The 16444-nt window shown below is 43.5% G+C and overlaps 1 protein-coding gene across 2 annotated transcripts in view; it reads right to left on the reverse strand.

Moving 5' to 3' along the window:
* The window catches only part of LOC111158993 (RAB7A, member RAS oncogene family), a 73795-nt gene extending 58091 nt beyond the window's left edge, over nucleotides 1–15704 (reverse strand). Inside the window, exon 1 of one of the 2 annotated variants that reach the window (XM_022521348.1) lies at nucleotides 15488–15698. The gene's annotated coding sequence lies outside the window, so the exon portion shown is untranslated. Of the gene's footprint in view, nucleotides 1–15487 lie in introns of both variants that reach the window. The other variant, XM_022521350.1, reaches the window with a different exon arrangement.
* Between the last annotated feature and the right edge of the window lie 740 nt (nucleotides 15705–16444).

The following is a 16444-nucleotide window of genomic DNA, read 5'->3' on the forward strand; positions in this document are numbered from 1 at the left end:
GCCTACCATCCTCTCAAATCTATCACCTCCAATCAATCACTGCCAAGAATCTAGATGCCCTACTTCTGGTTCTGCCAAATTAACCTACTGGGAAGGTAATGGGCCCACTTCTCTCCTTTCCTTGATACATCTCCCTCAGCCAAGAAAACCCAAGTGGTGAAAGAACTCTGCCCCTACTTCACAATACATATTCAAAACATAAACACACAAAGGCAGACTTACATGTATGATGGGTGAATATTCTAAAATGTAGCTAGATTTTTTTAAAGTAGGGTAAAGAACAAGACATGCCCCCATTTGTGTTTATTAGGTTGAATCCTATGAAAATGTCATTTTTGTAGGTCAAAACCAAGCAACTATATAGGGTTCAATGTCTCTACGGTAGAGGAAGGATTAAGGTAGGAAAATATTTGTTTTCAATGTTTCATTCTGTACAACTGAATGTATGAAGTTTATCATTACTTCACATCTAAAAACTGAACACCTGTCCGGAAGCCTGCTATCACATCTTTTTCACACTACATCCTCCCCTTTTATGGGTGGCTCCTCATGTGTCACACAGTCAAAAAGAAAAATTCCTTCAGCACAGGAGCTATCTTACTCCTCTGGCATTTCCCTAGCACAGCACCTGCTACAAAGCATCCTTTGGATGCCTGCAGGTCTGAATGACTACATTTCCACCTCCCCTGTCACTGGGGTAGAACCAGTTCTCTCCCACAGCAGCAGGAGAGCAGAAAGAACAACTCACTTCTCAGATTCTGACATGCACGGTTTTATTTTCGCCTGTGAACAACCACAGGTAAAGTTATTCATTAACTGTATACACCATTTGTCTGGGCGAGTGTACATTACGAGGCTGACCAACATGAGCTCCTCACTCCCCTCCCATATCCCCTTCCCAAACTCACAAGGGAAATCTTGCTATTGCCGCACTTCTCCAGTGGGCTAACAGAAGTCTGGCCACAAGTCTTCACAGAAACAGCATGCCTTTCTCTCCCCCAAGTAGATCATGGATGCTCTGTACCTCCAGATGACTTTACAGGCACACAGAACTGCAAGCCACAGAAGACAGCCACTTGGCAGGGGCAGGTGTCCAGTCACATGCAGACAGGATTTCATGTTGTTGTCATGCAGAAATGATTAGCTACAACTTTAAAAGATAAAAAGCAAAGGAAAAAAGGGAAGAACTGGCTGACCAAGTGCGCTTTTTTCCTATCTGAAACAATCGTTTCTCTCAATTCAAACTGCTAACATTTTTTCAACATCAACAGCCCTGAAAATAAAGACTGGCCCAATGGTCTGCTTTTTATCTGTAAAAAAATTAACTCCCTTCTTTTGTTTTTTATTTTATTTTTAAAAAATATTTATTTATTTGACAGAGAGAAATCACAAGAAGGCAGAGAGGCAGGCAGAGGGAGAGGGGGGAAGCAGGCTCCCCGCTGAGCAGAGAGCCTGATGCGAGGCTCAATCCCTGAGACCATGACCTGAGCCAAAGGCAGAGGCTTTAACCCACTGAGCCACCCAGGCCCCCAATTAACTCCCTTCTTATTTGTTACAATTAATTAATAAAAAGAAAAACTCTTTTTTAAACTCATGCCAAGTCTGGGACACTGGTATGGAATCTGCTATTAAAACCCTCCACCAGAAGTGACAAAGAAATCTAGTATGTCAAAGTTAAACAAGAAAAGTTGGTTAAAAAACCCATCCAGAGCGCAGATTATGAATTGTGTATGTTCAAATACTGCAAGAAATGACCAGACATGGCAAAACATGAAATGCATAAAAACTTCATGAACATAAAACCTAATACTTGGTTTCCAAAGTCTTTTTTCAATCCATCACCTAAGGCAACCAGCTGGGTTACAAGGACTGAAAGATATGTACCACTGCCCCACCAAAACCAAGGCTCCTTAGGGGTCAGAAACCAGGTTTTCTACTATTTATAGAGCTACTACCTTGCCCAAGGCTTGGGATATGGTGGCGCTCAAGAAAACCAACTGGATGAACAATTATATGTTATTTGTCCCAGATACAGAGGGGAGAGAACTGAGCTGCCTCCCTCTGCCAGAGCACTTTAAAAAAGTTTCTTCTAAATTTCTTGATGGAAGAAGCTGCCAGACAAAATGTAAGGGCCCAGGACAAGGGGTAGAAAGAAAACCAATTTAATGAGAAGTAAACATATTTTGAGCCTAATGCTGACAGAGTTTTATGACAGATGAAAAACCACTGAGCTTGTCAAAATGTATTATGAAGCAGAAGCAAGTAAGACAGTGGTACTACTGTCCCAGAGACAAAGAGTGGATCAGAAGAGTTAAAAAAAAGATACATGTATGTAGGTAATCAAGTGTGTGATAAAAAGATTTTAGTCAGTGAGAAAAGGATGACAATGTAGCGAAATACTGCCACATATTTGGAAAGATTCTGATGTCATATTGCATCATACATAAGAATTCCAATGTGCTAAGTACTCGGGGGGGAAAAACACCATTTTTTATTGCCCTTAGGATAGAGAAGGCCTAGTATAGTAACATGAAACCCCCAAATCAAAACAAATCAACCACGTTGACTACAGGAGTTTCTTTACTACAAAACACACCATTAACCAAACCAAGCCATGAGAAACAAGCCTGGAATGTTTACAACATGAAAAAGGGTCAATATGCTTGCTATATAAAAAGTTTAGGTTAAAACAAACACCTGCCTTACTTGGGCTTTAGAGAAAACAGTCAACTCACAGAAGGAAAAAAATGGCTAATATTTTTTCAAAAGCTTAATCTACTCATCAATAAAATGGAAATGAGGTATCATTTAAATCCTTCCCACTAGTTAAACTGGCAGCTAATAAGAAAATCGACAAGGGGGGAGCAGCTGGGTGGCTCAGTGGGTTGAGCCTCTGCCTTCAGCTTGGGTCATGATCTCAGGGTCCTGGGATCGAGACCCGTTTTGGGGTCTCTGCTCGGCGGGGAGCCTGCTCCCCACCCCCCGCCTGCCTGTCTGCCTACTCGTGATCTCTGTCAACTAAATAAATAGATAAAATCTTTAAAAAGAAAGAAAGAAAGTGGGGCACCTGGGTGGCTCAGTGGGTTAAAGCCTTTGCATTCGGCTCAGGTCATGATCCCAGGGTCCTGGGATCGAGCCCCACATCGGACTCTCTGCTCAGCAGGGAGACTGCTTCCTCCTCTCTCTCTGCCTGCCTCTCTGCCTACTTCTGATTTCTGTCTGTCAAATAAAAAAAAAAAAAAAAAAAAAAAAAGAAAGAAAGAAAGAAAGAAAGAAAATTGACAGTTGGCAACTACATAAATTGAATTCTCAAGCTACAAATGTTAAGTAGACAACCTTCTTGGAGGCAGTATGGTAATGAATACCAAATTTTAAGTATGAATAACAACTACAAGGAAATGATCAAACAAGTGGATGAAGATAAATATTAACTGTCTTCTTTTTTTTAAAGATTTTATTTATTAATTAAATTAGTTTAATAATTAATTAATATTAATAATAATAATTAATTAATTAATATTAATTAAATTAGTTTAGTATCTACCCTGAAGCCCCTCTCCTAGGGTAGGGAAGACAACATATATAAAATGTGTCTAAGACACATATATGAAATTCAAGTCACAGGCATTCAGTGAAAGCTGAGGAAAGTATGGGCTGAAGTGGCCAACAAAAAGCTTTAAAAATGGAGCTGGCGGTACCTGAGCCAGGCAGGATGCCAAAAGACAACACAGAAATGAAGGGAAGTGGCAGGAACCAAGCTGAAGGAAATGGGGAAACGAAGTGTGGTATGGAACAGGTAAGTAAAATAACTTCGGGTTAAGTAAAACAATACAGGGTGTGCGTCAGAGAAAGGACAAAACCAGGAAGACAAGCCAGAGGCAGAATGTGGAGGGACATAACCAAGGGCAATGGAAAACCAAGGGTTCTGCAGGCAGGGAAGGTAAAGGACCTAAGGAGTATTTTTAAGACTATCTGATAGCACCTTACAAGGACTGCAGGGGTGGGGGTTGGAGTGGGTGGTGGGGGTGACAAATCAGTATATCTATAGGTTTGTAGGTTTCCAACACTGAAAATGCGGAAGTCAAGGGACCTCTCAGACTCAATTGTTTCTTTCACACCTACTTCTGCAAAGGGTATTTTGGAGGCACTTAAATTGAGATTATCACACATCATTTAAAAGAAACATGTCCAGGGCGCCTGGGTGGCTCAGTGGGTTAAAGCCTCTGCCTTGGGCTCAGGTCATGATCTCAGGGTCCTGGAATCGAGCCCCGCATCGGGCTCTCTGCTCAGCAGGGAGCCTGCTTCCCTCTCTCTCTCTCTCTCTCTGTGCCTGCCTCTCTGCCTACTTGAGATCTCTATCTGTCAAATAAATAAATAAAATCTTAAAAAAAAAAAAAAAGAAAGAAAAGAAACATGTCCTAGGATGGAAAGGTGGTCTGTGAGTAAGGCAACTTCTGTATCCTTTTCTGCATTTAAACTGCCAGCTGATGGGAACAACAATCTGCCAATGAGCCACTCGGTTCTCCAAGAGCTATTACTACAGCAAGTCACTGTAAAACTCATCCTAGTTCCCAAATATTTCCAACTGTGTGCTTTCCAGGTCCACAACAGAATCACACTCCTTAGTTTCTTGTATGGTGTGACTCATTCTAGCCAGTGAGCTGTAAGCCGACGTGAGGTGTCATCCTGGGCTGGAACATTTAACTGCAGGAGCAAGACCCCCCAGTAGTTTTCACTTAGCCGAGACACCCAGCAACAGTCCATATCATGGCTACTCCTTCAGCTGGAGAAGGAATGATGCAGAGCCCCTGGAACACTCACGCTGCACACACTGGGTGTGTGCAGAAAATAAAGCTATGCTGCTTTCAAACATTCTGAGGTTATTTGTTGCTGCAGAGTAACCTTGCCTATTCAGTCTCATACTGCTGGAAAACTGACTGCCTGAAAACTTGTATTTCAAAAAGAAACAATAATCAAAGCATCTTTCTTTTATTTTTTAAAAGATTTTATTTGAGAGAGATAGCAAGAGAGAGCACAAGCAGGGGGCGGGGCTAAGAGAGGGAAGCAGGCTCCCCACTAAGCAGGGATCCCACTGTGGGGCTTGATCCCAGGACCCTGGGATCATGACCTGAGCTGAAGGCAGACGCTTAACCAACCGAGCCACCCAGGCACCCCAAACCATCCTTGTTCAAGAAAAACAAAAACAAAAACAAAAACAAACAAACAAAAAAACTCTTAAATAAAACTGAACAATAAAATTTACTTAGGCTGGGGGTGCCTGGGTGGCTCAGTGGGTTAAAGCCTCTGCCTTCGGCTCGGGTCATGATCTCAGAGTCCTGGGATCGAGCCCCACATCGGGCTCTCTGCTCAGCAGGGAGCCTGCTTCCTCTCTCTCTCTGCCTGCTTGTAATCTCTGTCTGTCAAATAAATAAATAAAATATTTAAAAAAAAAAAAAAAAAAGAATGGCTATCCTGAAGGCCAGGAAGCCATTTAAAAAAAAAAAAAAATTTACTTAGGCTGATCTTCCAGATATGATGTTATTTTTCTCACCACTATTAGGGTTAAAGAAATATCTGACAACTTGGAATATGGAGCACCAGTTCCAATCCCACTACTGGCCTCCATGATACTGAGCACTTCCTTTTGGGTCATTTCCTCATCTGGAAAGAGATAGTCACAACTCATATGCTGCTTCGATTGAACTCTGAAGTGAAACTTAAACAAGGAAATTGCTGATCTCCCTAAGAGACTGATTATATATAGGCTCTGTTCCATGTATCAGTCATGTGGGGTGGAAGGGGAAAAAAAAAAAAAACCTAAGGCAACTTTTACAAAGAAGCAAGTTCCTGGGAAAGCAATTCCTGTTGAGGACTTTGTAGTCCAGCCCAAATAAGATAGATGACTGTGACATGCCCCAATGCTCTCAAGCTTTCTAAAGGCAGGTACCAAAGCGAGCAGAGTCTTTAGCCATGGACCTGGATGATGGTTTCTTTTTCCTTCCTTCCTTCTTTTTTTTTTTTTTTTTTGTAAAACAGACTGGAAAGCAGATAGCTAGTATAACAGTTACACAGAACTATTCTCAACAGCTCAAAGTTTCTTTTTTAAAAGATTTTATTTATTTATTTGACAGACAAATCACATAGAACTTTTCTCAACAGCTCAAAATTTGTTTCTTTTTTAAAAATTTTTATTTATTTATTTGACAGACAGAAATCACAAGCAGGCAGAGAGGTAGGCAAAGAGAGAGGGGGAAGCAGGTTCCCTGCTGAGCAGAGAGCGATGTGGGGCTGGATCCCAGGACCCTGGGATCATGACCTGAGCCAAAGGCAGAGGCTTTAACCCACTGAGCCACCCAGGGGCCCCATCAACAGCACAAAGTTTTTGCTAGCAACCCTAACTTATCTCCAGCATTTACCTAGTAAAATAAATTGTCCATAAAGTAAGAGGAACCCACAATGGGTTGGCTGGCTCAAGAGGAAAACCAAACTGTTCTTTCTCCATCCCATCCCTCCCAAGCCAACTATTAATTTGTGTTAAAGACACTTCTGAGGAAGCACCTCTTTGAAGGCTTAAACACATTTGTATTTGAGTCCTACCTAGTCCCACTAATCTCTCAAAATGTATTTCTCTAGGTAAATTATAACATCAAAGTCATTCCTTAGTCTTTTTTTTTTTTTTTAAGATTTTACTTATTTATTTGACAGATCACAAGTAGGCAGAGAGGCAGGCAGAGAGAGAGGGAGAGGAGGAAGCAGGCTCCCTGCCGAGCAGAGAGCCCAATGCGGGACTCGATCCCAGGACCCTGAGATCATGACCCAAGCTGAAGGCAGAAGCTTAACCTACACTGAGCCACCCAGGCACCCCCATTCCTTATTCTTAACTGGGGTACCACCTGCCTTACTCAATAGGGGTCATGAGGTTCAAGTGAAAGGATAATGTCCTATCCTAGCATTATGGGGTGAAGGATCACTTCGTTAAACATAAACTCAAGAAGGCACTGGAGTGCCTCCCCTCCCCCATTCCATCTGGTCCCCACACATATAGTCATTCCCAATTTGGAGATATTGCAGCTTCTCCATCTGCCTTAGCATTTCCCTGCCTCCATTCATTTGCTTATGCCATTCCCTCCAACTATAATGGGTTTCCCAAGTCTCCTCTCCATACCAAAACTCCACTCCCCACGGGCCTAACCCCAGCCCTTTGAACACCTCTAGCATTTTCTTTAAGCTATTTTTATGGCTCTTATCCGCTTTATTTTTACAATTATTCCTAAACCTCCAGTGATCTTTATTTTATGCTCCCCACAGCTGCCAGCAGTGTTTTCTTATACTAGACAATAAAAATCTGTCAAATGAATACAGAACACAGTTTAGCATTCAGGAAAGCTCTACATATTAATCACTGGCCCAGAAGCATAACTTACATGCTACAAATAGTAACTTACTGTGCAAAGTTAGAACTGGTGGGAAAAAAATTAAGTTTACTGAGTAATATTTCAAGATCCATCTTAGAATGATTCATCCCTGCCCCCCCCAGAAGTTTGGGGGGAAAGGGTAAAATCATGTAATATTATTGTCACCAAACACAGGTCTATAGCATGTGTACAAAAAAGCTCAAGATCACTCAGCCAGAAAGGGGTTGGTCAAACACTAATATCTAAATGGACAGTCAGAACATGCAAACAGGCCTATTTGTAACATGTGTATGAAGGAATCCAGTATTTTAAGAACTCAAGCGTCAGATCAAAGAAGAGTCTGAATGAAGGTAATGTTTATTATAGCTAGATTTATATCCCACAGATGATACTTTTGGGCCAATTCCACCACCAGGAATGGATCCAGATTATAAATGCAAAAACTAATCCACAAGGGCAACTACAGAGGACTAACTACTTACTGGACTGAAACCATTCTGCTTTTCTAACCCTATGGGGTTTACAAGACATTTACAAGAGGCTGTCTCAAACTGTAACATACTCGGCTGTAGAAACAACTTCTCTACTCCCTCAAGGACTGCCTACACTGGTAACTGAATGGGGCCATTAAAAAAAAAATGGGTTCCTACCAGAGGGGCAAAAAAATGAAAAAGAAGACCAGTGTTAGCAAAGACATGGGAGTATGTGGAACTCTCAAATGCTGCTAGTGGGAGCGTAAGCGGCTGCAACAACAAATTAACCAACAGTATCTGCCAGGGCGTAACAGACACTGGGAGGGGATGAAGTGAATCCCCGCCAAACTCGTACACTGAAGTCTAAGCCCCATCACTTCAACATGTGACCACCTTTGGAGACAGGGCCTTGAAAAATGGGACTGAGGTTAAATGGGGTCATGAAGGTGAGCCCTGATCAGTATGACTGATGTCCTTCTAAGAAGAAACTAGGACACAGACGGGTACAGAGGAAAGAACATGGGAGGACATAAAAAGACACCTATCTACAAGCTAAGAAAAGAAGTCTCAAAACAAATCAACCTAACACTTTGAACTTGAGCTTCCAGCTTCCAGAAATATGGGAAAATAAATTCATTTTGGTTAAGCCACTCAGTCTGTGGTATTTGTTACAGCAGTCCCAGCAAAAGAATACAGATACATACCCTAAAACTCAGCCTTTCCACTCCTCGGGATTCACATAATAGAAATGTGTACATGTATCAGTCAGACAGACACAAGAACATTCATACAGCATAATTTTAACAGCCACAAATTACAAGCTACCCATATAAGCATCAGTAAGTTAATAAATACATTATGGTATACCACCTAATGGAATATTTCTGGGCAATGAAAATGGAGTTTACAACTGCACTCAATACAAAATCTCACGAACAACAACAGATCAAAGAAACCAGACACAGAAGGGTACACAGTGTGTAACGCTACTTACACGAAGTCCAAATCCAGCAAATTACGCTACAGTGTTAAAAAAAAATCAGACTCATTACCCTGGGAGGAGGGGAGGATAACAACTTGAAGGAGGCACAAAGAGGCTTCTAAGTTTATAAAAATTCTCCAAGTTCACTTATTTGTGTGCTTTTCTTAAGTATGTTCTACTTCATATTCAAAGTTTACTCACATACAAAAATGAAAAATTACTTAAAAATAAGGGTACCACTATACTTATCTAGTGTTACCATGCCAAACAATTTTTTTCCTTTTTTTTTTTATTTGACAGAGATCACAAGTAGGCAGAGAGGCAGGGAGAGGCAGGGGGTTGGAGCGGGGAGGGGGGGGGGTAAGCAGGCTCCCTGCTGAGCAGGGAGCCCAATGCTGGGCTCCATCCCAGGACCCTGAGATCATAACCTGAGCCGAAGGCAGAGGCTTAACCCACCAAGCCACCCAGGCACCCCAAGTAACTTTATTTTTTTTTTAAGATTTTATTTATTTATTTGACAGAGAGACACAGCGAAAGAGGGAACACAAGCAGGGGAAGTGGGAGAGAGAGAAGCAGCATCCCCACTGAGCAGGGAGCCCGATGTGGGGCTCGACCCCAGGACCCTGGGATCATGACCGGAGCCGGAGGCAGACGCTTAATGACGGAGCCACCCAGGCGCCCCGTAACTTTATTCTTGAACTGAATGCATCATGTTCTTTACCTGTTGTCATCAAACATCTGAAAAAACACAACTAGTCTCATGATCCCCAGCTTCCTATCCCCTTTTTACGAGAGATCTCACAGGTCAAAGACGCAAGACTGTTCAGCTTCCCCCACCACTGTTAAATTCCCACACCATGTTTTATTCAACTTTACAAAACAAAGATATTAAAGTATACATTCACAGGAAGAACAACCAGTTAACACAGTGTCTTCCTGTGGATAGTGAATCGATTTTTTTTTTCTTTTTACTTCTGTGTTTCCTTAGTTTTTTTTTTCTTTAAAAAGAACGGACTTGTTAAAAAAAAAAAAAGGACTTGTTTAATCATCAGCAAAAGAGAAATGTCATTTTATTTTATTATTTATTTTATTAAAGATTTATTTATTTGAGAGAAAGGAAGCGAGCACGTGCACGTGGGCACAAGCAGGAGGAAGGGAGAGGGAGAAAATCCTAGAGCAGACTCCCTGCTAAGCGCAGAGCCTGACACGGGGCTCTATCCCAGGACCCCAAAATCATGACCTGAGCCAGAAATCAAGTTGGTCGCTTAACCTACTGAGCAATCCAGGCACCCGAGAAATTTAATTTTAAATAAAAGGTAGTAGGCGGTGTCTGGCTGGCTCAGTTGGAAGAGCATGAGACTCTTGGTGTTGTGAGTCTGAGCCCCATGGTCAGTACAGAGATAACAAAAACATAAAACTTTAAAACAAATAAATGAATGGCAGTGGAAGAGGGGCGCCTGGGTGACTCAGTGGTATTTCAGCTCTGCCTTCAGCTCAGGTCCTGATCTCAGGGTCCTGGGATCGAAAGCCCTGCATCGAGCTCTCTGCTCAGCAGGGAGCCTGCTTCCCTCCTCTCTCTCTCTCCCTACCTTTCTGCCTACTTGTGATCTCTGTCAAATAAATAAATAAAATCTTAAAAAAAAAAAAAAAAGGCAGTGGAAGAAAAATACATTTTTTTACAAGGAATCAAATGCTGAGATCTTTAAAGGCATCATGTACAATCAAAAAGGCAGAATGGTGCATCAGAAATAGCTATGTGTTGGGGTGCCTGGGTGGCCCAGTGGGTTAAGCCTCTGCCTTCGGCCTGGGTTATGGTCTCGGGGTCCTGGGACTGAGCCCCACGTCAGGCTCTCTGCTCAGCGGGGAGCCTGCTTCCCTCTCTCTCTGCCTGCTGCTCTGCCTACTTGTGATCTCTCTGCGTCAAATAAATAAATAAAATCTTAAAAAAAAAAAAAAAGAAATAGCTTTGTGTTTCAGCAGACATAGATTAACATTCTAGCAGCTGGACCACCTGAGGACCCAGAACTATCTCATGCAGAAAAACAGAAAAGGCTACCCTCTCAGCATACAGAGATGCTGTGTGGACCAAATGAAATCCTATGTGAATGGTAAGCACTACACAAACACCAAAAAGCATTTAAAGACAAATATCATGTAAGAAGGTTTTCTACAAAATGTTAATACTCTTTAACAACCATCAACTGAATGGCAGAGGTCACAGGATTTAAGAGTGGCTGTGAACTTGTGGGCTATCCAGATGACCCAGAGTTATTTCAGATCTGTAAGTACACAGAGCACTGTTGGTAGACTGACTAAATACCATATGTTAGAGGCACTACTTTTTATAAAGTCTGTGCTATTACAACTGGGTTTTTATTTTTTATTTCTTTTAAGATTTTATTTATTTGACAAAGAGACAACAAGAGAAGGAACACAAGCAATGAGAGTGGGAAAGGGAGAAGATGCCTTCCAGCCAAGCAGGGAGCCTGATGTGGGGCTCGTGGGGCTTGATCCCAGAACCCTGGCATCATGACCTGAGCTGAAGACAGACGCTTAATGACTAAGCCACCCAGGTGCCCCTTAAACTGGGTTTTTAAAAAGTTAATTTGTATTGGCTTTAGCATACATTCTCGAATTACTCCAATTAAAAGCCCACCAAACGGAAATAAACTTTGGATCAAAACTGCATAGAAAATTAGAAACCAACGATAACTATTTAGCTCACAATGTAATTTTTGAAGGATTACTGAACTGAGCTGGGTAACTCCAGGAAAGAGGGCAGCAAGCACAAGCCATCTTTACTTGCAGGGTCAGGGAAACAGACGCGCTCCTTCACCATGTCTGGCAGCAGTCACACAAGCAAGTTCATTTTGAGAGCCACGTGAGGTTACAGAATTCCTAATACTGCCCAGGTCCCCAGGCTTCCCTTAATATGCTTCTATGGATTTGCTCTGCCCTGACAGCAAGCAGTCCAAGTCGACCAGGAAATGGACAACAAAATCAGCCAGACTCATCTCCACGGCAGTGATGACATCACCAAAACAGCCCAGGAGAGGCTTGAGGTCCCCTGCATTAAGTACAGCATCCTCAGGCAAATGAGCAAGGCCAACACTGTATGTCACCACTGGAACCAACTCCCAAGCTTTCTTCCTCCCCCACAGAGACATTTTGCAAGTAGCTATTCTTAAATTTGTTTTTGAAATCACAGCCTGAGTACTAAAATTGAAACTAGTCAGAGGCACTGCTGAAAAGCCTGTTCTGATTTCACCCACCACACATCATTTTTACCTTTGATTCATAAGTCACACTGACCACAATCACCATTAAGAAGTTTTAAAACATTAACGCAAACTATTTCTCTGTGTTTTTTTTTAGGAAAAGGCAGAAAACAGAAGGAAGATGTGAGAACAAATAACTGAAGGGATCAACACGTTGCAAAATATGTCTGCAGCAAACTGCAGACACAGAAGCACAGAGATCTACTAGATGGCACTAACGGATAGATGTTTGGTAACCCAGGAATGGATGGCTGAGAATACAATGACAACCTTACATGGGAGATAAGAGTCAGCAAGAAAGCCAGCAGCCGCAAGGCAGTGTGTATGTGGGGTGCTCATTTCTAGAGCTTCAGTCTCCTTCAGAGGATGACATCAGTACCAAGGGGAACCACCGGTTAGCCTTACTCAGGAGGATTCCTTCCCACTTCCCCCAGAAAATCTTGCCTCTAATTCTTAGTCCAGTATCTAGTCAAATACCCAGTCTTATTTGTTGAGTTGAACAGATGCACAGTTACACAATTTGACCACAAAAGTAACAGCAAACATGTCAAATTTCAGAAAGGAACAGTGCATAAGAAGACTATCGTAAGATTGTCATCTCGGTTTGCTACCCCTTTGCACAGAAAGGCTAATACCAAATATAAGGGTAGAAATGATATTAGTACAATTCTCTTTGGAGATTTATTAGAAGCTAATCAAATAACCAAAACCTTCTGCTTCACTTGGTGGTGGGGTCTGGAATCAGATTCAAAGCCATACTTTACTATAAAACAATGTCCTTTGATTATGGGATTTGGGGGCTTAGGCCTGGTTGGCACAAACAAAACAAGCAAATGCTCAAGTGATTGTTAACAATTACCTGGAGAGATAGACTACACAACTATTTTTAGAGTGCTTTCTCCTATATTCCACCCTTCCATTTGTTTACCCGTGCACTTCTACCACGAACACAAAACTCATCTCCTTTTAAAGGGAAGTCAGAGCAGTTGCACGAGATGCGGTGGCATAGGCCTTTATTTAGTAAAATACTGGCATTATAACTGGTGGGCACTTTATTAAACTTTCTTCATCAGCTGAAGGAGAAAAAAGTCCAGCATGCCAAATGTGCCTTTGCTCAAACAACACCGCAATAGCAGCAAACATTTACAGTGTCAAATGGCAATGACATGAACTCCCTCAAGTGAACAACAAAACGCCACTAGAGCAAAAGGAAAAACTAGTGTTGAAGGTTTCTCTTCCAAAGACAGGATCAATTTGAAACTGTAACATTATCTTCCATACTCTCCAGAGCAAACCATACAAATGCTGTTACAATTAACAAAGCCTTCAAGTTGGCTTCAGGAGTCTGGTGTTCTACCAGACTGCCTACTATGGATTCACTTGCTGAGATGAGAAACAACTCCTCTTTCCAAAAGCCTCAGGTTCTACCACCAAGCCATTCCACAACAGAATTCCTGGCTGTGATCACACACCATTTTTAAATTCCTTTAGGACAATAACCACACCTACGTCCCTGACTCAATAAGCAGTAATGTCTAAGAAATGGTAGATGCTCAAAACATCTCAATGAATGAAAAGGTGCTCATCATTACTCTCCTCTCTAAATTCAAACATCATTTAAGACTACCATACTATTTACTCACTTAAATATATCAGTTTAGGTAGAAGAGTTAAAAAAAAAAAAAAGAACAAAGAAAGAAATTAGAATACAACAGGGTTGGGAGGACTAAGCTTAAGCTTGGATGGTATCTTCAGAAGTACTCACAGCTCACCTTCCAGTTCTTAAGACTCAAATCTGAGCAAACTCTCCCAAGTCTGAAGAGAAACACACTAAGAGGAGACTCTATTAATCCATAGATGAGAAGTCATGCGGCTAATCAGCTGCTTAAGTCACAAGGAAGAGACAAGAGCCTGTTCTTTTGGAATCCAAAAGAAGACAGAGTATTTTCAACAGGAAAGAACTAATTGGCCAGATACTCATGTACTAAGATTTTAAGAAAGGTTCACATGGCAGGATTTCCAGGCTTAATTCGTTTGACAAAACATTTACGTAACAACATTTTTCAGACCTCATTTAAGCACTTAGCTAAAACTGTAGAGCATCTAATATTAGCACTACACTACAAAAAAACCTGTGTTAAAAGTCACAACCGCAAATGGAATACCTCATGATTTTAAGGTAGAACTAAGGTGGCTTGGGCTGTAAGGTAAAAGCAGAGCATTTCAAACAGGATCACTAGAAACCAAGGAGGCACAGAGAGGAAGACACCAGGTGGCAAAAGACAGATCACAAACTTCAGGAGCATCGGAAAGCAGTACAACCCAGAGACTAGTCGAGTACAGTACTCCGGAATCTGACTGCCTCAACTTGAACCTTCGCTCCTTAACTTATTTATCTGTGTGACCTTGGCCAAACAACTTAATCTCTCCGTTTGACAATAATGGTACTTCAAAAGGCTGTTCTGAGCCTTCTGAGCCTTAAACGTAAAAATCCTTGCAAGGGTCTTGCCACGCTGCCGAGACCACAACCAGCGCTCAAATGTTTGCTATTATTATTCTCAATTTTCCACTTTTACGAAAGAAACACTTGGCATCAAGCTTTAAGGCAGTAAGAGGTCCCTCAACGCGGTGGGGACCAAACACCATCTTTCCCCCAGTAAGTTTGAAAACTTCCTTCGGGATCTACCACAACACACTTAACGACAAAAAGCTCCCTGTCTCCCGGAGCCAGAGGCGTCTCACATGTATACAAGCGCTTGGGGCGAGCCCAATGCACGTGACCTGACTCACTGCCTTGACTCAGTTGCCTTCGGAGAACCTCTCTCACTAACAGGGTCAGGCTGTTCACTGAAGATACAGATGGGAACGTGGCTCAGCCCTGAGCGCCTGTTAGCAAGGCCCGCGCGATCCGGGACGCCCGGGCTAGCGTCCCCAGGCAAGGCAGCGGGCGGGGTCGACTCCGACAAACTCCGGCTCGCTGCTCCAAGGGACTCAGTCCAACAGCGCGTCCCGTAGCAGCGCAGGCCCCCAGTGTCGAGGCGACCCAAATCAGAAGACCCTCCGGCTTGGTTCTTGACGCTACCAGCAAACGAGGCGTCCGGGACCGCCAGCCTGCGGTCGGCAACCCGGCCAGAGGTCACACCCGACGACCTCTGACCTCCCCCACGGCCGGGTGCGGTCCGGGCCTGCTCTTGGGCCTTGAGCAACGCAGGGTTTCCCCGCGAGGCCTCGCTGGACCCAGAGCCTACCCAAGATAGGGAAGACGCGAGGCCCGGGCGACCGAGAAGCTGAGGAGGGGGATGGGGCCAGGCCACCGGCCAGGCTGGGCTCGCTGCTTACCGCGGCCGCTCCGCTTGGGGCTCCGGGCCGGGCGCGTCGCTAGGGCTCCCGCCGAGGAGGAAGTGCAAGGGAGGACAGGGGCTGAAGAGAAGTTCAAGTTCCGGTTCCAGCGGACTCCTCGGCACTCCCCAAGCCTTCAACGCCGCCGCTGCCGCCGCGTTGGGCTTTATGGCCAAGACTCCGGCTCCGCTCCCACTTCCGCCACCGCCGCCGCCCCGAGCGGAAGTACTTGTCACGAGACTCTCGACGCCAAGAGTGCGGGGGAGGAGCCCCGCCTCAATCTTGCGTCACGTTCCGGCCGCTTCTGGGCTGTGCCTGGATCACGTGGCACAAACATGTCTGCCCCCAATTGGTTGTTGCCATCTTTGAGGCTCGTACAATGAGAAGAACGGCGCCATGTTGAATCCGCACACTGCTGTCTCAGCCGTCTCAGCTGTCTCCCCGTTCCCTCCCACTCCCGCGTTCCCACAGAATAATGAATGCCAGGGAAGAGAGGACGAGAGCAAACTGGCTCTTACAGTACTGTCCCTCTGCAGAAGGCACCGATCAGTCAACTAAGTAGTCCTACTGTGTGCCTTGAGCTCTTCAGAATCAACGAAGCTTGCATGCTCTAGGCAGAGACTTTCTCAGGGGGAGGTCTCTAAGCGGTGGGAGATAAAAGAGTGGTTATTTGACAAACTTACACTGGGTTGAGGAAGAGTACCCATATTTGCTGAGCCCCTACCAGGTCCCTGTAGTACACCTTTGGAACATCTCCGTTTGTCCTTAATCACTTAAGGAAAGATTATTTTCACCATTTTGCAAATACGGAACAGAGACCCGCTACAAGTGCATTTGACTTTGCTCACACAGTAAGTGGTAAGGTGAGATGTGAAGGAGGTTGGATGTCAATGTGCATGATCTAGTCGACTGAAAATGACTGTACCAATTGTGTAACAGAGTGACGGAGACGTGGAG

The sequence above is a fragment of the Enhydra lutris genome, unplaced genomic scaffold (genome assembly GCF_002288905.1).
Source record: "Enhydra lutris kenyoni isolate GAN:26980312 unplaced genomic scaffold, ASM228890v2 scaffoldscaffold66, whole genome shotgun sequence".
In the NCBI taxonomy this organism is placed as follows: domain Eukaryota; kingdom Metazoa; phylum Chordata; class Mammalia; order Carnivora; family Mustelidae; genus Enhydra; species Enhydra lutris.